This window comes from Vicugna pacos, chromosome 15 (genome assembly GCF_048564905.1).
Source record: "Vicugna pacos chromosome 15, VicPac4, whole genome shotgun sequence".
NCBI lineage: Eukaryota > Metazoa > Chordata > Mammalia > Artiodactyla > Camelidae > Vicugna > Vicugna pacos.
In genome coordinates, this window is record NC_133001.1 from 22,652,890 (window position 1) to 22,677,053 (window position 24,164).

At 36.2% G+C, this 24,164-nt stretch overlaps 2 long non-coding RNA genes across 5 annotated transcripts in view; one reads left to right on the forward strand and one right to left on the reverse strand.

Moving 5' to 3' along the window:
- Window positions 1–24,136, reverse strand: LOC140685698 (uncharacterized). Of its 3 annotated transcripts, XR_012059041.1 has the most exons (7): window positions 23,926–24,136; window positions 18,662–18,865; window positions 14,126–14,214; window positions 7,434–7,593; window positions 5,585–5,716; window positions 4,137–4,222; window positions 1–275 (listed from the first exon to the last, which is right to left on the reverse strand). It is a non-coding gene; the product is annotated as an uncharacterized lncRNA (long non-coding RNA). The 3 variants fall into 3 exon arrangements; XR_012059042.1 differs by lacking the exon at window positions 14,126–14,214; XR_012059043.1 differs by lacking the exon at window positions 4,137–4,222 and having other exon boundaries at window positions 1–223.
- Window positions 1–24,164, forward strand: part of LOC116279403 (uncharacterized) — a 92,872-nt gene that overhangs the window by 2,394 nt on the left and 66,314 nt on the right. The window lies entirely within an intron of this gene.

Here is a 24,164-nt window from a genome sequence, read left to right on the forward strand (position 1 = left end):
TGTCTTTATCTGGAGTCAGTGAATTGATGTGCAGTGCCTTCAAGAATTAAAGTTACAGTGGTTTAAATCTAAAGAGCTATTCAAAGCATTCTGGCAAATGGCCTGGTGCCTCACTTTTTGTTTTGTTTCTATCTCCATCACCTTGTATTCTCTTTCTCTTCAAATTGTAGAGTTCTGATGACACCATTCGATTCCCGTGTGTAGCCCAGCAAGTCTTTTAGAGCTAAATGAGCAAATATGTGAATCAGACTGTTAGCAGATGCTGGGCTCTGGGTCTGAAAGAAATGGACATCCTAGGTTATAAACATTAATTGGACAAAATAGTAGCCAAGCAACACTCCTAATTTTGAAAAATGTGCAGTAACAGAGAGTGTCATAAGAACATGATAAATAAGCAATTCTAAAGACTTCCTCTGAGAAAAATACCACTTGAAAGTGCACAGAGTTGTAATTTGTTACAGTAATTAGAGAGAAATACTCTGATTTTCCCGAGTATTTTTAGGATAGACATCTTACTTTTCTTTGTGATTCATGGATTTAGAATGTTCATTCAGGAGTAATACCAGCAAGAAATTAGAATAGGAAGTCCCAGCCCTCGTCCCCTACAGAAACACTGATTTAGTAACACTGTATGGAGCAAATACTTTTATGAGAAGTCCTAGATCCAGTTAAGACGTTGCAGTACTCAGAGCAGCTGAACGGATTAAAAAAACAATCAAAACCCAACTAAATGCTGTCCACAAAGACTCATTTTAAATCTAAGGACCACATAGGCTGAAAATGAAAGGATGGAAAAGATGCTCCACATAAGCGGTAACTGAAAAAGAGCAAGGGTGGTATACTTAAATCAGACAAATTAGACTTTAAGTCAAAACTGTCACAGAGACAAAGAACATCATTACACTGTGATAAAGGGATCAATTTATCAGGAAGATATAAAATTATAAATATATATGTACCCAACATCAGAGCACCTAAGTATATAAAGCAAATAGTGACAGATATGAAGGGAGAAATAGACAGAAATACAATAGTACTAGGAGACTTCAATGCCCCACATTCAACAATAGGTAGACCATCCAGACAGAAAATCAATAAGGAGACAGCAGACTTGAGCAACACCATGGATCAAATAGGCCTGAGAGACATATACAGAAGATTTCAGCCAACAACTTTAGAGTACATGTTCTTTCAAGTGCATATGACATACTCTCTAGAACAGGTCACAAAACGACTGTTAACAAACTTAAGACTGAAATCACAGCAGATAACTTTTTCAATCACAATGCAATGAAACTAGAGATTCAGAATAGAAAAAAACAACAACTAGAAAATTCAAAAATATGTGCAAACTGATACTCTAAAAAATCAGTGGGTCAAAGATGAAATCAAAAGGGAAATCGAAGAATAGTTTGAGACAAACAAAAATGATAATACAACATACCAAAACTTATGGAATGTAGTAACATCACTCTGAAAAGGAAGTTTATAGTGATGAACACCTACATTAAGAAAGAAGAAAAATTTCAGGTAAACAGCCTAACTTTATTTACACCCTAAGGAACTAGAAAAAAGGTGAACAAGCTAGGCCCAAATTTAGCAAAATAAGGAATAATAAAGATTAGGGCAGAAATATATGAAACAGATGAACAATTAAAAAAAGTCAATGCTAAGAATTAGTTTTTGAAAATCCAAAGATAGAAAAGCCAAGGACCAGATGACTTCACTGGTGAATTTTACCAAACATTTAAATAATAATTAACATTACACAGTGTTATGTGTAATCAAATATATTTCAATAAAAATCCAAATATCTTTATTACACATTTTTTAAACTACTTCTCTAGATGCATTACAGAAGAGCTATCACATCTAGTCCATGAAATAACACTCTTATCAAAGCAGCTTGCACAGACCACTCATATACTCACAGTTAATACAAAAAAAGGAAAATTAAACAGCAATTCTTCTTAAACTCTTCCAAAAAAATTGAAGAGAAGGAAATACTTAAAACTTACTTTACAATGCCAGAATTATTCTGGTATGAAAATCAGACAAGGACACTACACAAGAAAAAAATAATCACAGTCCCAAATCTCTGATGAACGTAGGTGCAAAAACTCTATGAGGAGTTTAAGTTAAAACTGGGACTGTTGTCATGTGATTCAGGAGAATGTATTATAGAGTGGAAATTAGATTTTACGACTTTTGGAAATGGCTCCAGCTACTTAGAAGATAATATTTTAAATCCAGAAAGTGTCTGCCACTCACATACTCTGCGTAGAAACACTAACCATCTATTACTCCTGTTGTGAGAAGAGTGATATGATTGAAGGTATGAGGTTTTATTTAACAAAAAGTAGCTGTTTCATTTAGATTTCCTGAAGGCTTTTAGATAACGAGGATAATATGGCACTATTATTAATACAGTAACCGTTTATTAACTATAATCGACAGTGCCAAGCCAGTTTATGATTATATCATTCTATATTTACCACAGATACATGTGATATTATTATCTATATTTAAAATTTAATGTAATTAACTAACATGTTCCAGGCCATAGAACTTGTAACTCAATTCTGATCCAGCTTAACTCTAAAGCCCTTTTCCTTAATGCTGTGGTGTACTGACAGGCAATAAAGCTACCCCAACCCCCTTTCAAGATTCAATTTTTTGAGGTATAATTTACATAAAATACAATGTACCCATTTAAAATGTACATTTAGATAAATTTTGGGTAAATGTACACAGCAGAGAAATCATCAGCTCAATAAAAATATAAAATGTACCCATCACTTCAAAGAGTTACCTGTGCCCCTTCTAATTCAATCCTCCTATGCCTACCTTATTTCTTTTGGTCATGTATGTTTTCTATAGAGATTCATAAAAATGGGATTGTATGATACGTAGTCTTTTGTATCTGGCTTCTTTTACTTAGCAGAATATTTTACATTTATTTGTGCTGTGTTTTGTTTTAATAGTTGCCCCTTTTAAGGTTTTAAGTATTCTGTCATATGAATATTTTAAAAATGTGTTCCTTTATCTGCTGATGGACATTTGGGATGTTTCCAGTTTGCAGCCATCACAAATAAAGCTGCTATAAAAATTTAAGTGCAAGTCTCATTTGAGCATAGGTTTCATTTATTTGGTAAACACCTAGCAAAAGGATTGCTGAGTCTTATATAGTGAATATATATTTAGTTATGTGAGGAAGCTTTCAAACTGTTTTCTAAAGCGGTGGTGCCGACCGCATTCCCACCAGCAATGTATGAGAGCTCCGCTTGCTCCGCAGGCTCATCAGTACTGAGTACTGTCGGACAGTTAAATTTTAGTCTCTCTCATGGGTGTTTAGTAGTATGTCACTGTGGCTTTAATTTGCATTTACATGATGGTGAATGATGTTGAGCATCTTTTGTATATTTTCTTTGATAAGTATTTAAATTTTCCCTGTTCTTACTGGGTTGGTTATATTCTTAAATAGAATTCTTCATGTAGTCTGGATATAAGTATCTGTCATTTATATGTAACATGATTATTTTCTTCTACTTTGTAGCTTTTCATTTTTTAAAATGAGTGTCATTCTTTTTTGGAATGAGATCCAATTTATCGATGTTTCTTTTATGATCTATCCTTTTCCAGGACTACTTCAGAGCTGTGTCTAATTTATGCTGAACCACTAAATATGTGGTTGGTGAGAGTGAAAGATTTATTGTATGTTTCTGGCTATGGTGGCTTGCAATAAAATTTGCTGAAAAACATAGAACTGAACAGCATATTTGACATGAGAAGTAGTGAACAGTAACATAACACTTAAATGAAAGTCATACTGGTCTTAATGTGGTGGATTTTTAAAGAGAGAAATCCTAATGTTGCTAAAATTATCACCATAAAAATTAGCCCTCCATTACTAATTTTCAATATAGATTAAAGAATATTTTGGAAGGCATGCTTTGATATTCATTTAGGACTATAAACTATTTTTAATTAGTACTTATTACTTAATATGCATAATATTTCATTGAATAAATTATTTTATTTTGTCCTTTCAGTAATTGTATAAGGTACATACTAACTACCATCTTCCCATTTCATAGATAAGAAATGAAAGTTTTAGGAGATAAATTTATACTTACAATTTCACAGCTAGTAAGAGAGACAGTCAACACTTGGATTCAGGCACATTTACCCCCAAGCTCATATTTTTCAACAGTGTACAAGTCTGGGCAATAATTAATATAAAATGAGTGAAAAATAGAGCTTATAGAATTTTTTCCTCTGAAATTAATGTTTCAGAAATAAGCTTTAAAAGACATCAGTGTCAGTGACTCTGCTTAATAAGTCTAAGGGAATAATACAGGTTACCATGTAGCATAGTTGGTTGGTTACTTTTGTTTCTTCTGTTAAAAACTAGGAATTACTTAAATGCTATTATCTATTTAAATGGAATACTTCTGAGTATCTTATGCCAGTAAAATTTAAGTATTTCTGATTAATTTATTAACTGTAGGATTATAAGTCCAAGCTAATTGTACAAACACAAGGATAAAATACGGCTAACGAGAAAGCTCTATATCATCCTTACTACTGCACCTGCACAAAAATACTATCCATTTTAGAAGAGAAAAACAAAATTAAGATTTTATATTGACATACTGCTGTGAGAAAACTGAATGATGAACACAGCATTAAAACACAATAAAAATAAAGACATATAATAGACATTTTGAAGTCCAAAATAGTAGAAATTTAGAATAGATTTTGTGTAGCTTTAAAGTAATCACTTGGAAGTGTTTATTAATGTAAAAAACAAAACTACTGAATTGACACATTATATCTGGGGACAATGAAATAGTTCTTGTTGTCGTTTTGTGGAGGCAGTTAAACTGAAATGTTTTTAAACTTGAAGAAAAAGATTGATGAAAATAGAGAAATGAGTTAAATTTTAGATTAAATGTAATATATTCAGGAAACGATCTTATGAATACTTTTATTGCTCCGAATAAGATTTATAGGGGGCCGGGAATAGACTAGTGCAGATCCATCAATAGCACATTATCAGTAGAGGGTACTCTTCAGTGTGGTGAGGGAGATTAGGAAAGGACACACAGAAAGTTAAAGAAGATATTCAGAAGAATAACAGGGGAGTAGATTTATATGGTAACTTCCATAAAGTAATGACTTTGAAGTGCCTTTAAAAAGAGATAGCAAATCAACTGGTCTTCATGTACATTTAAAGTAACAGATCCAACAGCCCAGGAATAGGAAATAGTAGAGGAGAGAGCAGCACCTCCACAAATGCAAAAGGAGGTATGCCCAGATTTATGGACAATCTGGTATTGGTGTTCCATGCTAGAATGCTGAGCTAGACTTGCTAAGTAACTGGAGATGGAGTTTCAGAGGCATTTCAAAGTCAACATGGCCGTTTTTGAATATCTCTCCCCTGGGTCATAGCAAACCAATAGCGTCAGTTTCTCGGAGCTGATGGAAGAAATTAGTACCACCATTTCCTTCCAGTTGTGGTGGGTCCAATGTTGTATTTGGAAACACACTTAAACTATGTCCACTTATCTCTGATACTGACCTTTCATTCAGTCCAAACAGCATGGTGTGTCTGGAATGCAGTTCTGTGGCTGGCAGGCGCTTGGAGCTCTCAGGAGCAGTGACTGGGCCCATTTGTAGACAACAGTATAGAGTGATTTTATGATGACATAGTCTAATTGGAACAGGGCAAAAAATCATTCTAGTACTGCATGTAAGGATTTGCATTTGTAGACTCAAGAAATAGATGTTATTACTTCTTCTGTTGTTGTAGTAAGAACACTTATTTGAGATATACCATCTTAACAAAATTTTGAATGTACGATACAGTATCATTGACTATAGCTACAATGTCGTACAGCGGATCTCTAGAATGCATTCATCTTACTTAACTGAAACTTTATGCCTGTTGATTAGTAACTCCTCATTTCCCCTTCCTCCCTCCCAGCCCCTGGCAACAACCATCCCACTCTCTGATTCTATGCATTTGATTATTTTACATACCTTATATAAGTGGAATCATATGCTATTTGTCTTTCTGTGGCTGGCACATTTTTCTGAGCTTAACGTCCTCAAGGTTCATGTATGTTGTCACATATTGCAGAATTTACTTCTTTGTAAGGGCTGAATAATATTCCATTGTACATGTAAACCTCATTTTATTTATTCATTTATCTGTCGAAGGGCAGTTTGGTTGTTTCTGTATCTTAGTTATTGTGATTAGTGCTGTAATGAACATGGGAGTGCTAGTATCTTTTCAAGATCTTGATTTCAGTTCTCCCGGGTATATACCAAGAAGTGGGATTTCGGAAGGCTTCTTTTCTAGAATTGAAATGATTCTCTATCTGAGTACCTTTCTCAGAGTCCCTTGCCAGCTCCTGTTCAGTGCACCACTCCAGGTGAGCCATGCAAGTAGCATGCCATAAAACGTGTGTCCCAGAGCTGTGCAGTGCCCTGCCATCTTGTCAGGATAAAAAAAATAATCCTGTCAGCCAATCTGGGACTTCTAACCCTTCATCCCTTTCTTCCTGAGATTTCCTCTAAATAACAGAGCATAGTGGGTATCATTCATCTGATTTTTTATGTCATGTGCCCTTGCTCACATCTCTGAAATACTGCCTGGTGGTTCTTTGCTCAACCATCCTTGCAAGTTGCTGATGTATGGACAATTCTGTGAGGAAGGATGTGTGAGGACCCTGCTGGAGGTGGGGTTGAGATTATAGCTTATAATTGGTTGATAAAAAGATTCTCTTATAATAGGCCTCTCAAGGCTTTCTATTCAAAAATGTCAATGTTACACAATTAGTCTTACTTCTTTGGACTCTGCCAGTAGCATTTGCCAGGAACTGTTGACAGATTAAGTAGAAGTTGATAATTTAACACCTGAAGTATTAAATGAATCTGTTCTCCTATCCCGGTTTAGTAGTATTATAATTTTATAAAATTTCACTAGAATCTAATGTGAACTCTGATCTGAAGCTTAACACATAAAGAATTGATTTTGTTTATGCATTACTTAAGGCCGTAATCAGATTTATTGATAGGCAGTACTGCATTCCTGTCTCTTCTAATAAACTATTTTCTTACCTGTTATCTCTGTCTGTCTGTCTATCATCTCTTTGTTTCTATGTTAATAAAAATTACAACTTTTACTTAAGACTAATATTTTTAAGAGTGGCAGGCTTTACTCCTCCAAGCCTTGCTTGGCAATAATTGTCCCTTTGACCAAGTCATTAGACATTTCTAGATCTTAGTTTCTTCATCTGCAAAATAATTTTGAAATAAATAATTCTTAAAATTTCTCTGAAATCTGTAACTCTATGAACTTACGATTCTCAGGTATCAAAAGTCATTATCTACTGACATGTTGATATTTGAGTATAGACAGTTACCACACAGAAGGTTGCTCAGTTGCTGTCCTCAAAGGGCTTGCATTCCAGTGAGAAGGGTATAGCCATCACATCCTAAAGCGCGGTACTAGCTGCAGTATCATGTAGGGCCAGAGAAAGAGACTGAACCAAATTACTTCTTGCTCAGCAGACCAGAACAGTGCTGTAATAAATGATAGCAAGGTTTAGGTAGGAAGCTTGCTTTGGAGGTAGGATATATATCTCATTGCTAAATAAACAGTAAAATTCACAAATAGGAAAATGAGGAGACCTAGGAAATTATTTTCTAGATAAGAGAGGACCTAAGTTTTCTAGAATTTTACATCAGTGCTAAGGAATTAGTAATGAAACAGGCATTGAAATGTTTTAGGCAAGGAATGACAAAGTCAAATCTGAGTTTCAGGTAAGTATACTGATGGTATTAAGAATGGATCTGAAGTTTCAACTGAGGCAGTGGATAGAGAGAGGGGATCTCAAGCAGACCTGGATGTGAACAGTGGGCAGAAATGGTCTCGGGGAAAACTATGGGGGGAAGACAAGCACTACATTCTTTATGCATGACTTTCCTGTCTCCTTAACCAGACTGTACCCAACTTGAGTTTGAGACCATGATATTTAGTCCCCATAATTTCTAATAGAGATCTGATTCATAGTTTTTGCTCAGTAAATATTTTTTACTTCTTTTGACCAGTTACATCAGAATAAGATCTCTGTGAGCTAGTATTTTGACCTAATAGTATTTTGCATACTTGTGTGCAGTCAGCCTATTCCAGGGGCTTTCTGGCATGGTATTGTCAATTACTGGGAGCTTCGTGAAATTTAGCCCTCTTAATTATAGCATCAATAAACCTGACTTGATAATAGCTTTTGATGTCAATAAAGTTTAAGTGTTTTACCATAGTCATTATGTCATTGGGATACTAATTGACATTAATACTAGACCCAATTTATGACTAATTTTATTATTGCTATTTTATGAACTCATGTTCTCCATTAAGGCAAAGAAAATACTGCACGTAACTTCCCTGTTCTCAGTATGAAAAAATTAGTTGAATCTTGAGTTTTAGGTTTGACATTTCACTGTAAATGTATTAAACTATGGTATAATTGTATATATGTATGAGTACTTATATGTATGCATATATACATAAGTGTATATACATACACAAATGCATGTGTATATTAATATATATTTTTTCTTACCATGTTTCTGATCCACTGACATAGAACAATGGCTCCCAAACTCAGCCATGCAGAGAATCCATGAAATAGTCTCATTACTTCAAAAATTCTAATTAAAGGGAATCATATATTTACTCATGACAAGGCAACAGGGGCTACTGACCCACGTTTATTGTTTTTTATTGAATTATAATTAATATACAATATTAGAGTAGTTTCAGATGTACAACATAATGATTAAGTTGCTTTATACATTATGAAATTATCATCACAATATGACCAGTTACCATCTGTCACCATACAAAATTGTTACCCTATATATATAACCTATGTATTATATATCCCTGTGATATTTATTTTATAGCTAGAAGTTTGTACCTCTTAATCCCCTTCACCTAGTTGTTCATCCCTCTACCCTCTTCCCCTTTAGCAAACCACCAGTTTGTTCTCTGTATCTGTGAGTCTGCTCTGTTTGGTTTTGTTTTCTCCTTTGTTTTGTTTTTTAGATTCCACATATAAGTGAAATGATACGGTATTTGTTTTTCTCTGTCTGACTTATTTCACTTAGCATAATACCCTCCAGGTCTATCCATACTGATGCAAATAACAATATTTCATTCATTTTTATGGCTGAATAATATTCCTGTGTGTGTGTGTGTGTGTGTGTACACACCACATCTTTATTCATTCACCCATCAGTGGACATTTAGGTTGCTTCCATAATTTGACTATTGTACATAGTGCTGCAATGAACATATAGATGTATTTTTGAATTAGTGTTTTCATGTTTTTCGATAAATACCCGACAGTGGAATTTCTGTATCATATGGTAGTTTTAGTTTTTGGTTTTTGAGGAAACTCCATACTGTTTCTCATATTGGCTATACAAGTTTACATTGCCACCAATAGTGCACAAGAGTTCCCTTTTCTCTGCATCCTTGCCAGCCCTTGTTTTTTGTTGTATTTTTTTTCTGTAATACCCATTCAATAGATGTGAGGTGGTATTTCATTGTGGTTTTGATTTGCGTATCTCTGATGATTAGTGGTGTTGATCACCTTTTCATATGTCTGTTGGCTACCTGTTAGTCTTTTTTGGAAAAATGTCTATTCAGACATTTTTATATTATATATATATAAATTATATATATATTAATAGAAAATGGGTCCTCTGCCCATTTTTCTATTAAGTTGTTTTTTGTTTGTTTGTTTTTTGATACTGAGTTGTGTGAGTTTTTATATGTATTGACTGTCAACCCCGTATTGGATATATCATTTGTAAATATCTTCTCCCATTCAGTAGGTTGTCTTCTCATTTTATTGGTGGTTTTCTTTACTGTGCAAAAGCTTTTTAGTTTGATATAGTCTCATTTGTTTAATTTTGCTTTTGTTGCCCTTGCTTGAGGAGGCATATCCAAAAAAAAAAAAAACATTGCTAAGACTGATGTCAAGGAGGTTATCGCCATGTTTTCTTCTAGAAGTTCTATGGTTTCAGGACTTACATTTAAATCTTTAATTCATTTTCAGTTAATTTTTATATACGGTGTATGAAAGTTGTCCAGTTTCATTCTTTTGCATGTAAGCTGTTTGATTTTCCTAATACCATTTATTGAAGAGACAATCTTCTCCCCATTGCGTATCCTTGCCTCGTCTGTGGTAGATTAATCAATCATATGAGCATGGGTTTATTTCTGGACTCTATTCTGATCCATTCACGTATGTGTCTGTTTTTGTGCCAGTTCAATATAGGTTTGATTACCTTGCTTTTTAGTATAGTTTCAAGCCTGGAAGAGTGATACTTTTCCAAAAGTGCTTTAGCTATTTGGGTTTTTTTGTGATTTTGAACAAATTTTAGGATTATTGTTGTAGTCCAGTGAAAAATGCCACTGGTATTTTGACAGAGATTGCATTGAATCTGTAGATTGCTTTAGGTAGTACAGACATTTTAATATTAATCCTTGTAGTCCAAGAGCATGGTATACCTTTCTATTTATTTGTGTCATTTTCAATTTCTTTCCTCAGTGTCTTATAGTTTTCAGAGTACAGGTCCAAAAACTCCTTGGGTAAATTTAATCCTAGGTTTTTTATTTTTTGATGCGATGGTAAATGAGATTGTTTCCTTTACTTCTCTTTTAGATAGTTCATATTAGTATATTAGTATATGCCTTTGCCATAGGTTTGTGTATTGATTTTGTATCCTGCAACGTTACTGAATTCATTTATTGTTCTAATAGTTTTTTGAGTGTGTGGAGTGTCAGGGCTTTCTGTATATAGTATCATGTCATCTGCAAATAGTAGCAGTTGTATTTCTTCCTTTCCAATTCGGATGCCTTTTCTTTCTTTTTTCTTGTCTGACTGCTGTGGCTAGGACATCCAATGCTCTGCTGAATAAAAGTGGCAAGAGTAGGCATGCTTGTCTTCTTCCTGATCTTAGAGGAAAAGCTTCCAGCTTTTCTCCTTTGAGTATGTTAGCTATGGGCTTATTTTATATAGCCTTTATTATGTTGAAGTATGTTTCCTTGATACTCACTTTTTGTTTTTTTTTTTTAATAATAAATGGATGTTGAATTTAGTCAAATGCTTTTCGGCATTTATTCTTCATTTTTTTACTGTGATATATCGTGTTGATAACCTTTTAAATTTAATTATTGAGATTTATTTTGTGGCCTAACATGTGACCTGTCTTGGAGAATGTTCAACATGCACTTGAAACGAATGTGTATTGTGCTATTTTTGAATGAAATGTTCTAAATATCTCTATTAAGTCCATTTGGTTTAGTGTATCATTTAATGCCAGTGTTGCCTTATTGGTTTTCTGTCTGGAAGATCTATCCATTGATGTAAGTGGGATATTAAAGTCCCCTACTACTATTGTATTTCTGTGTCTCTCTTTATTTCTGTTAATAATTGCTTTATATATTTAGGTTCTCCTTTGTTGGGTACATGTTTATAAATGTTATATCCTCTTGTTGTATTGATCCCTGTATCACTATATAAAACCTTTCTTTGTCCCTTGTTATAGTCATAGTTTTAAAGTCTATTTCATCTGATATGAGTTTTGCTTCCCCAATTTTCTTTTTTGATCCATTTGATTGAGTATCTTTTTCCATCCTTTTACTTTGTCTATTTGTGTCTTTAGAGCTGAAGTGAGTCTCTTATAAGCAGCATATAGATTAGTCTTTTTTTCTTAATCCATTCAGCTACCTTAAATTTTAGATTGGAATATTTAATCCATTTACATTGAAAGTGATTAGTGGTAGGTATGTACTTATTGCCGTTTTGTTACATGTTTTCTGGTTGTTTTTGTAGCTCTCTGTTCTTTCCTTCTTCTTCTAGTCTTTTCCCTTGTGGTTTGATGGATTCCTTTAGCATTATGTTTGGATTCCTTTCTGTTTATTTTTTGTATATCCATTGTAGGTTTTCGGTTTGTGGTTACCATGAGGTTCGTATATATTGACCTGTGTGTATGTATATAGTCATCTATTTTAAGCTGATAGTCACTGAGGTTTGAAGGCATTCTAAAAACACTGCATTTTTATCAGCTCCCCCACTCCATGCTTTATGTTTTGATGTCATTTTTTACATCTTTCTATTTTGTGTATTCCTTAACTACATACTCTACTTATCACTGATTGTACTACTTTTGTTCTTTAATCTGCATATTAGCTTTTAAAGTGAGTGATTCACTGTCTTTACTATTTATTTGCCTTTTTTCAGTGAGATTTTTCCTTTCATGTATTTTCTTATCTCTAGCTATGGCCTTTTCTTTTCTACTTACAGATGACCCTTTAAGATTTCTTGTTAGTCCAAATTTAGTAGTGATAAACTCCTTTAGGTTTTGATTGTCTGGCAAGCTCTTCATCTTACCTTCAATTCTGAATAACCCTGCTGGAAGCAGTATGCTATTTTGTAATATTTTTTCTTTCAACACTTTAAATATATCCTGCCACTCCCTCTGGCCTGTAAAATTTATGCTGAAAAAATCATCTGATAGTCTTACGGGGTCTCCCTTCTGTGTGATGGGCGTCGTCTGTTTCTGCCTTTAAGCTTATTGTTAACTTTTACCATTTTATAATTATCTTGTGTGACTCTCTCTGGGTTCATCTTATTTAGAATTTTCTGTGCTTTTTGTACCTGGATGTTCTTTACTTTCCCAGTTTAGGGATGTTATCAGCCATTATTTCTTTAAATAGTTTTTCTGTACCTTTCTCTCTTCTCTTTCTAGGACTCCTATATTTCAAATGTTAGTATGCTTTATACTAACATTTGCTTGATACTAACATTGCTTCATATCCCAGAGATCCTTTAAACTCATCTATTTAAATTTTTTTTCCTTCTTTTTGCCATCCTGATTGGGTGATTCTATCTTCTAGATTGCTTATCCATTCTTCTGTATTATCTAATCTCTTCTTGATTCACTATTAGTCTATTTTTAAATTTAAGTTATTGGATTCTTCAATTGTGATTGGTTCTTATTTATTCTAAGTCTCCTTTGACATTTCACTGAGTTTCTTAATCCTTCTGCATTTCCTGTACATCCTATGACCACTCTTTGAGCCCTCTATGAGTTAAATTACTTACCTCCATTGCATTAGGTTTTTTTCCCCTAGGGTTTTATTTGTTCTTTTCTTTGGAACATATTCCTGTCCTCTGTATGAATTAGGCAAAACAGTTACCTCTCCTGGTCTTGAAGGAGTGGGCTTGTGTGGGGGTGTCCCCTGTTTAGACCACTTTGTGCTGGGGATTTGGCCAGCAGGAGATGGAGTGAATGTGAGTAGGGGGGCAATCCCTGGGGAGTGCTGTGTCCAAGGCCACTTTAGTGAGGTGGCTTGGTCTAGAGTAGGGTGTGAACTGGAGTCAGTCCTTGGGGAGGACTGTGCCTGGGCTAACCTGGTGGGGCAGCTGGGGCCCTTGTCAGAGCCTATCCCTGGCTGAGGCTGCCTTGAAAGGACAGCTGGAGCTAGAGCAGGAACAGACTGGGGGGAGTCCTGGGACAACTCAAGCAATGTCACTCTCTGGTGCCGCTGACCCTGGAGAGGGCTCCAGCAGCTCCCTACCCATTTGGTAGAAACTCTAGGGTTAGTAAATGGATTTTTTTTTCCTGTATAGTCTGGGTGTTCTTTAAACTGCTAGTTTTTTGCTATGTCCCAGGGTGGGTGAGTCTGTGCTTTGGCCCCTCAAAAATCCCTCTCCACTGCAGGTCACTGCACTGGGGGTGGAGTCTCCCGTGGATACTTGTATCTATGTGTTTCCTGTCTATTTGTTTCTATGTGGTCCTTGTATGTGCCTTAGCCGTTCAATCAGCCTGTAGGTCTTCTTCAGGAGAAAATGGTCTATATGACGGTATAGATTTGGTGTGTCCATGGAAGGAGGTGAGCTCAGTGTCTTCCTACACCATTTTGGACTCTTTTCCACATTCCTTGTTTTTGACTAGAATTATGTATCAACTCAATATGGCAATATTCTTTTTCTCGTGCTTGTTTTTGATTAGTAATTTAAAATATACACAAACGCACCTATACATATGGAAAATTGTTGCTTAATATATGGTAGATCTATCCTTCAAAACACTAAGTCCAAGGTGAATAAATAGTAAATGAGATCCCTGAAAGTAAAAAAAAAAAAAATCAGAATTTAGAAACAGATAGCATAATGTAGACTCATTGAATTCATGCCTAATCAGATAACAGGTAGATGGAAGGAATTCCTCAACCTTCATTAAGCAACACTAGGCATCAGGCACTATTTTTGGTGCCCATGATACATAAGTGAGCAGAACAGAAACATATCCCTTATTAGTGGTGTTTATGTTCTAGTGAGATTTTTATACAGTACTGCCAAAAGGCAATTTATTGGATTGTTCTGGATTATAGAGTTAAGAAATAGATTATCTGTAGAGAAGGAGGGAGTGTCTCAGTGACATTAAAAATGGCTATAGAAATCAGAACACAGTAGAAATTTCTGGGTAGATGTCATAGACACACTGCTTCTTTTAGTAACTTTCCATACAGCCTGTCTCCTTTTTTCTGTAACAGTTTCTACTTCTTGATATGAAGACTCTTTGAAAGGCAGGGTACTTCTCATTTCCAGAGAATTATAACTAAGTATGTGCTGGGAGCTGTTTATTGATTAGTTGTACTGTGAAAGGGACAGGAAATGTTACATACTGATGATCTGTATGGAGGTTTAGTCCTGTTAAGCTATAAGCTCTTGTTTCTTTTTGGACAAAATATGAAGTAAAAGTTCTGAAAATTTTCTCTCTGGAATCTGTTCTTTTCAAATAAAACAAAGCCATAATCTGTAGGCAATTTATGGCTCTTTCAGAAAAGCACTATAACATCTAAACTCCCATAGCATTTGGCAGCTGGCTCCATTTTATTTTATTTGGAAGAATAACAATATTTTTAAAATTTTATTCAGTGAAATGCTTAGAGATGCTAGGGTGTTTGTTTGACAATGGTCACAAGAGTTATGTACTTTAAAAAAAAGGAGGTGGTGTATTGAAGAATTATCTTGATAATTCTAATTATAGGAACATATATTTTATAGAAAAATTCTGCCAGAATTATTCAGATCACAAAACTTATTAGGCTGTTGTTGAATTAGTCTTATTTGTTACCTCCATAGGCATAAATTTAAAGCAAATAGAGCTTTATCTGATATTAATGTTTAATTACACTGTTAGTTTATTATGAATGAATGTTTGAAGTTTGTGTGTGTGTTTAGAATTTTCCCTTGAAAGCCACAAAATAATGAAAAAATGCATTAAAAATACTGTACATCATCCACACTAACTTTGAGTTTGAACATGGTCACAAATGGACTCAAACTATTTAGAGAGATCTGATTTGTCATTGTGTGTAATTGTGTGTGTGGTTAATTTCAATTTTTTTACATGCAAATGTTCTACTCATCTAATAGTTTCAATATTTTCATAACAGACACAGATGAAGTGTAAAAATGAATGAATTCACAAAGTGAAATGGATGAAAGAGAGGAGTTGTCTTCTTTAGCCTATTTAACCCAGTGGGTAGTTTACATAACGGGTGGAAAAAAGTGTATGTCTTTATGTTTCCCAGAGGACTGGGGTTAGGAGACTGCCGTGGCTTGGTTTCTCCTCAACCAGTTGTTGCAGGGCGCCAGACAACACTTCCCCAAATTCTGTTTAGGGAAGTTGAGAAGGGAAGCAGTGCAAGGATGGAATCCCATGTGAAGCATGACCTAACACTTCTCCTGTAACTCTCAGCTCATTAGTAAATGTAATTACAGTCACAAGATGCATGATGGTCATTTTTGTGTGTGAGAAAACTGTTATCGAAACAAGATGGTAAGAGCAGGGACAAGGAAATGGTGGTGAAACAGGATGCATGACTAGAAAGTAGAACATTTATACTGCCCCAGGTGGTGATACTAGAGCTTGGATCACGTTCAACAAGAGGCAATTTGGCCTGGTTGACAGGATTTTATTTATATTAAGTGGCACCCACCTTTATTCTTTTTACCCATGGCTTTCTTCTCACCTTTGTAACTCAAGTTAACTTTTTTCCTCAGTAACTTGTAAGATGTGCTGCTTTCATAGAACTGAGACTTTCAGCAGGTATCCAATAGTTAAAATTCCTTATTGCTATCCTATGGTACTTCTGTGCTAATTTTTAAATTTATTTTAGCAAAACTGGGTCCATATCTTTATCTTGACATTCTCTACTACATCTGTTTAATGATGACTATAACAACAAATTACTTTTCATTTTAACTCTATTCAACATTGACTCAGTAAGAAGTAAAGCAGTCGACCTCTTTACCACACTTCCAGATACCAATAACACACCGTAAAAAACAGAATCAGCCTAAGATAACTATTGCCTTTTAACTACAATTCAACTGATTTTAAAAATCCACTAAGATATGCAAAGTTAAGGGAATAGTGTTGTAACATTTATGAGTTTATATACTGGGGGTTAAGTGCAGAAGACAGAGGCATAATCAGAAACTTGCCAGTGCAGTTCTTCAAGGTCACATTCAATCTTAAGAGTCTACAAATCCAGATGGGAAGATTTAGCCACTGTTTCAGGCAGCTGTAGATAGGCACAAAATAGTTGTACTGAGGGCAGGTAGCAGTGATTCCGGGGTCTGTTTCTGCCTGTGCACTCCCAGAAAGTTCCTCCTTTTCCTTAGAGGGTAATCTCTCTCTCCCTTTAGAGACTCTTCTCTCAGCATCTACTTTTGCAAGAAATGCCAGCTTCCATGATGAATTCCTGTCACTGCCTATGCTATTATGTGAGTAGTAATTTCTCTCATTAACAAAGAAATAGGGCACCCTGCTACAGTTAATACTGCCGTTTATTTCACACTGGAGATGTCTAAGTAAATGGATATAGAGAGATAAAAGATGGAATGAGTTAAGGAGATCAGTGCTAATTGTGTTCTATTTGGTTGCAATTAAATTCTGGTTTCATCTTTGGCTACACATCCTTTCCTGGATTTTATTAGAATGTTTCTCCCTCATCATGTGATGTGTTGTTGTGATGGAGATACCATAGAGGTCCTGAATCTTTAATGAAGAAGGGCTCATTTTTACTGTCTAGAGGTCTTGAGACCAAAGAAGTTTGTTTTAGTGGGGACCAAGCATGTCTGAGAAGACCTGGGAGGAGTGTGGCAGTGAAGATTAAATACCGATTTGGAGAGTACATGGTTCAGGAAAAGGGAAGGCACAGAGGTGAGGAAGTCCTAGAACATGGTAGGAGGCCAGAGGCCAACTACTCCCTTCAGAACTGAGAACTGGTAGGAACTAAAGAAACCAGAGAGGAGTGGTAACAGCTAACTCAGCAATACACCAGACCGCTCTAAGGCTCTCGACCTGCCTTGTGTCTTTCTTCTTCCCTTCTTTTCTCCCTCTGCATCTTTCAGCCATCTTTTATAGAGTCTCCATCAGGTGTTTACTGAGCAATTCTTTGCTGCCAGCCTTGGGCTGAGTGCTGGGGATATAAGGTGACACTGACCTTGAGCTAATTGATGTCTGTGAAAAAAGTATGAGACGATGAGTACAGCTTGCTTGAGGGGCATGTAGAAGGGGGCACACCTCAGGATCAGGAATCAGTTCTCTCTTCCCAGATGGAGAGGAAGAACATGGTGGTTTTATGGGTTTGTAAGAAAGTCAAGAGAGTCTGTGTGACTAGACTTTGGAATACTTGGTTGTGTGTCCCGGGGGAGCAGTGCAAGAGAAGAGTGCATTACAAGGCACAGTATTGAGAAACAAAGTTTGGGAGATAATCAGGGACTGATCATAAAGCTCTTTTTAAAAATAATCTGGACATTATCCTGAGGTCAATGGGGACCTGTTGAAAGATTTTAATCAAGCAGTGACATTATTAGATTGAGATTTTCAAGAGACCACTTTGGCTGCCACGTAGAGAGAGGATCAGGAGGAAATGAAATTTATCTATTATTCATTAAGGTATCAAAATTGGTCAGGGAGCATTAAATGAAGACTTCTCTTCATTTACTTCATTTACTCAAAAAATTTAAAGGCAAGATTTAAGCTCTTGTTTTGTGACTTAGGAAAAACATAGGTAAGACAACCAAAAATCAAAGAAAGAACAACCATGCTTCTGCATGCGTGGTGCTTCTCAGATTTGAGAATTACTTTATAACTGTTTCTTTTGCCCATAAATCTCCAGGCACACACACCTTTTATCATTAAAACAATAATTATCATTCTATCTGGACTTGTTCTTAAAAAAAATCAAGGGAAATCAACATTGTCCTCCCTTGATGTCTTATCTGAAATGAAAATGGATTCATATAAAAGCTTACCACTGTGCTTTGCCATGGCTTCATCAATTATCTCCCATTTTTAGGGTCATTGTTGGGTGAAGACCAAACACATTTCAGTGTGTCTGACACTAAGCTGTGAGATAAAGCTTAGGGGCTCCCAACTGATAATAGAGATCATACACCATATTTACATTGTGAGATGCTCTAGTTTCCATCACAAGGCAATTATCTCCTGCTGCAAGGTCTTTATGAATAGTATAGCAGTAAGAGCAACTTACAGGGGCTGATACGAGTTTGAGGGTTGGAGCTTCTCTCTTTCCAAGACCAGTCATGGAGTCGCTGTTTGCTTCCTCAGGAGAATTGTTCATAACACAGAATTATCACACAATTGAACACAGCTGGCACTCTGGCCTCCAGAGAAACCAGAAAAAGATTGAGGAGGCTAAATGGCAGGTAGGTTGAACACAGGCTAAGAAAGGGACCTGGAGAATAGAGAAACTCATTGTAAATTTAGGGATGTTTTATATCCCTGGAGGTTTCTTTTCACACTCAGCCAGATTCTGCTAAAATTGCAAAGTATACCATTTGATTATTAGTCCTCCTATGACCACATTTAATACAGTTTTCTAAATGTTTTTTCTACTTTAGGGGGACCTCTTTTCATCTTTGCATTTTCTTGTGAGATGCATAGTATATTATTGTCATTTGGCAGCTGAGGGAAATGAAGTACAAAATATTAAACAACTTATTCAAGGTCATATAATTAATTAAAAACAGCAAGGATAAGACTCCAGCTCAACTTCTTAATCCTAGCCTCTTTCCACTCAGTGGTGATCAAAACAGATTTGGATGTAATCATTAAGTTTTGCAAAGAATTAAAAATACAGAGTCACATAGCCTATAATTTGGGATTTGATTATTGAGCATCACTCCCCACCCCCACTATCATTTTGAAAATGGAGCAAATACTAGCAATGATTAAGAAAAGATTTAGAATAAGAAAAAATTTGATTTTGTGAGGAAGTTTCTAATCAGCATCCTGTCTTAAAGGCTTTGCTTTTTCTCTCTTCTCTGCCTAAACACAAGTTCCCTGTTGTTTTCCTATTCTTTATTTTAAGAAGTAAAGGCAGAAAGTTGAAAGGGATAGATGCAGGAATCTCAAAAACTCACTTGTGTAACTCACATATGAGCATATTAAATATGTTCACAGCATTGTGGTAGACTATGAAGAGGAAAAACAGGGTTAAGCCTAACAAAATGTTTGCCTTACTGGGTTTCACTGAGTTCCCATGGTGCTCACTGTAAAGGGGACTAGTGAGAGAATTTAAGGGGAAGAAAATCAGACAAAATCCATTCCCCCGTTAGGGGAGCTTTGCAACCCAATTAGAGAAATAAACTGTGCACACTTGAAATAGCTAAGTAACAGCACAAGGTAATGTGATTAAGTGTAAAAATGGATGATTCCTGGCTATGTTTCTTTTTTTGCTGCAAGAATCATAAAATGATTTCAAACCATAAAGCAAAAAAGGAACATATCCTTGCCCAAGTCAGGATATGCAGCAAAGCATCGCAAGAGAATAGAAAACTCTTAGAAACCTGATCAGCACCTGCTTTCAAATCTCATCTCTGCTCCCAGCTGCATCCCTACCATGTTCCTTCCTTGTTTTTATGTAGATGGAGATTTTCCTGCTTCATTGTACACATGGCTAAAAATGGCCTCCTTGTTATTCTGAACTTTGTTTTTCATTTAAATAATCAAGCCAGAGTCGTCAGCTCTCTATCTCTGAGTCCCAGTTCTGGTTATTAGGACAGAGATTCTGACCGGTTCCTCTTGGGACAAGTCACTGCTTCCTGATACAGTCAGCTGTGGCTGGGTTGCAGAGCCAAATATACAAAACAAAGGCCAGGTCAAGCATTTGGGGGAAGAAGTCCTAGGGAAAAAGCGTCATACCCTTGTAGGGTATCTTAAACTGTGTTTATAAGAGAAACTGATTAAGAAAAAAAGTTACGGGCTAGGATGAGTTGCTGCAAGTCTGTGAGAACTACAGACTAATCCAAGTGTTACTGATTCATGTTCTGAGAGGACGGAGGCGAGAAATAATTACAGATAGAGCAACAGAAATAGCATAGAAGTGGAGATGAGTCAGGTGAATTTGAGGAGCAATGGGTAGATGGGTCTTCCTGGAGTTGAGGGTTCATGTGGTACGGTTTTGGGAAAATAACTCAATATTTTATTTGTTTATGTGGGAAATACATTAGAGGTAGGTTTCTGGTTTCCTTTTTGGGTTATAAATGTAGTTTTAGGAGTTGTCAGCATTAGAATGCTAACTTCTCTCAATTCATGAGAACAGATTAACTTATCCAGGGATGTATATTTAAAATGAGTAGGGAAGACAATTAAGGATAGAACCTTGAGAAACATCAACACTTTAGGGATGGAAAAAAAGAAGAGAATCCTGAGGAAAAGCCTGAGAAGAAATGGCTACAGAGATTGAAGGAAATGCCATCCATAAAAGGCAAAGGAGAAGAGAAATCTCAATTAAAAAGTAGTCAACAGGTCAGTTGCAGAAAATTTGAATAAATGTTTATTGGATTTGACAGTTGAAAGCAATTGGAGACCTTAAGGAGAAACAGATGGATAAAATGATAAGTCTGTGGAGATGACAAATATATGCATCAATGTGTAAATGGGAGGGTATAGACAGTGGAGGCATAGAGGTCACCGTAAGAAGATGCTCTGTGAGGAGGAGGTGATTGGAAGGAAGTTACTGGGGAAGAAAGAAGGAGGCAAAGGACTAGGGAGAGGTCTGAAATAGGGGAGCACGTCGACTTGTTTATAAATTGAGGAGAAAAAAATAACGAGGGAAAATTCACAGATGGATTTGTGAGAACGTGAAATGTGGTGGAATTGTGTTTTGGAAAGTGATAATGTGCAGAAAGAGTCAAGGACTAAAAAAAGGTCATTAGATTTGAAAATACAAGCTATGAGGGGGTATTCTGAATTACTTGGTTTCTCAATTGCTTTTATTTACATGACAGTATTAAATCTATCTAACCGCTCTGTGAGGTCTGCAGCCCAAATGTTATTGAGCCACTATTCAGAAATGAGGAATTAGAGCCAAATAGATTAGTTTGCTGGTGGTTCCAAATATTAAGGCACAAGGATTCAGATTCAGCTTCTAAAACATTAAATCTGGTGCTCGTTCACCTTCACCGTGATTTGCAATACCTGTGTATCTGCAGCTACCGAGGAGAACTAGAGTCACAGTGAGAGCAGAGAGCGGGTGACATGATTTTGAGTGAGAAAGGTAGAAATAAGACATATAGACCATATTTTGAGAAGTGTAAAGGGAAGGGAAGGGAAGTTTTAGGACAGAGTAGGGGTGTGGGTATTTTCTATGGTTTTAAGTGGATATAGAAGCTTTGAGCTGTTTGTGCCATAAGGAGAAGTCCCAGAGGTGAAGGACAGCCTGGTCAGTGGGCTGTGAGCAGAAAGTGATGCAAGTTCCTTCTGGGACAAAATGTGAAGAGCCAGTGATTCTTCCTTGTCTTTTCCTCTGTCCAGCAAGGAAATGTTCCACATGGTAGAGGCACTGTCAGCCTGGGTGGAGAAGTTTCCCCTTCTACCTTGCCTGACTAGCATGGGACATGTGTCATCATGAAAATGAAAAAATGTACTTTTCTTGTGTTTTGCCACTGATGTTAGGGTTAATTTGTTAAGTCTGCAGAGCCTAGCCTATCCTGACTACTACTACCACCACCAGACTAATGGCATTTTCCACTTCCTATTCATCTTCTTTCTAAGAATATATGTTAAATTTATAAAGTATTTTCTGTTGAGCACTGGGACTTCTCAGTAAAGTTAAATTTACTTAACTTCCTTACAAAGCAATTCAGGAAGTACTGTTTCAGTATGGACCAGAGCCACCACTGTGCTAGGAGTTTAGAACACAAAGTTAATAACAACAACAATGTTATGTATATATCAAGTATGTATCAAGCTGCCTTACTCTAGGTGTAATGTGCCTCAAAACAAAATTATGAGTTTTACAATTAACTGCATTTTACAAATGAGGGATCTGATCCCAGAGAGATTAATTACTTTACCAAAAACATACAGCTAATGGGTGGTAAAACTAAAGTTCTAAATTAGGCACTAGAATTCATACTTTCAATCACTGTGTTCTATTTTCCCCTTAGTGGTGTCTATCCTAGGGGACTTCAGAATCTCTGGAAAGAATTCTAAAATTCTAGGCCATGAATTAGCTGAGGAACTTTTACAAAAATAGGGGCTCACAAGCCCTTCTTAGACTCACAGTTTCAGAAGCTTTGTGATAAGGCTTTGCTTATTCTAACTGCCAATCAGGTTTGAGAAACACTGTCTAGGAGTAATACAGACACTTAAGTAATTCTAATATAATGAGAGAAAAAGATTCCTTGAAACGTCCAATGGAACATATATGAGAGCAATTAATTCTGCTTCTGGAACTGCAAGGTGAACTTGTAGTTGAAGGAGGGGTGACAGTCTGACAAAAAGATGGGCAAAAAACAAAATCCATGATATAAAATAGGCAAACACAAAAAGGAACACTTTACTTAACCTCTAAATATTGGGGTTTCATAGGGCTTAATGGAAGCCCCCTTCTCTCGTCTCCCTATATTTTCTCCTAAGTGATCTTAATTATTGCCATGGGTCTGTTACCAAGGCCAAACTTGTTCTGTTCATTGCATGACAGGCCAGTAAATTGGGAGATGAGGTGCTGGGGCAAGGAATAATGACTTTATTCAGAAAGCCAGAAGACATTAAGAGGATGACAGTCTAATGTCCTAGAGAACCATCTTACCCAAATCAGAATTCAGCTTTCTCTTATACTAAAGAATGGAGAGGGTATGGTTGGTTGTTGTAAATTTCCTGGTGTTGGAATCCTTTGTTCCTACAGCTGTCCACGTAGGTCAGGTCATGAGGCTCCTATAAACCTCCGACAAGACGAATGTTATTTTCTGTTCTGCAACATTTTATCTCTGTATGAATGGAAAGATATCCTACCCTTAAAGGTCAGTGCCTCGAGAATGGGCTATCCTATATATTTCAGGCAATAGGCAACATTCTTTTTTACAAAAGGTGCAGAACCAGCATGACTAAGCACAGGCAACAGAGCACAGGGTTAGAGCTAAAGGAACAGATCTAATATGGAGTCAGATTTCTTCTTCCCTTACAGGTCTAAATACCTATCTCTGTATTAATGACTTCTGAATTTCTATCTTCAGCCCAGGGTCTTCCTCTAAGATCAAGGCTCTTCTAGGAATCGGTTATTATCATCTTCCTCAGATAACTTCACAAGCTTCACAAACTCAATACATCTGGAACTTGACTTTTCACCTAAACTAGTTCTTCACAACTTTTTAATCTTGATAAATGACACTGGTCCTGTGTAACAAAGGATTCCAAAATTTAATGGCTTAAAGCAACAATTTATTATTATTATTATCCCAAGATTTTGTGGGTCAGGAATTTGAGCAAGGCACAGAGGGGATCACTCACCACTCACTCACAGACATCCCTAATGTCCGAGACCTCAGCTGAGGTAAGACTGGTGGCTGGAAGCTGGGAAAGCTGGGGGCTTGCTTTTACATTGAGAATAAAATCCAGATTCTTTTGTGTGATATAAAGGTCCTTCCTGATCTACCCCATTTCACTCTCTAACCTTATGTCAAACCATTTTACCCTAATTTATTACACTCAAGGCCCACTATTCTTCACACAGTCTCTAGCATAGTGGT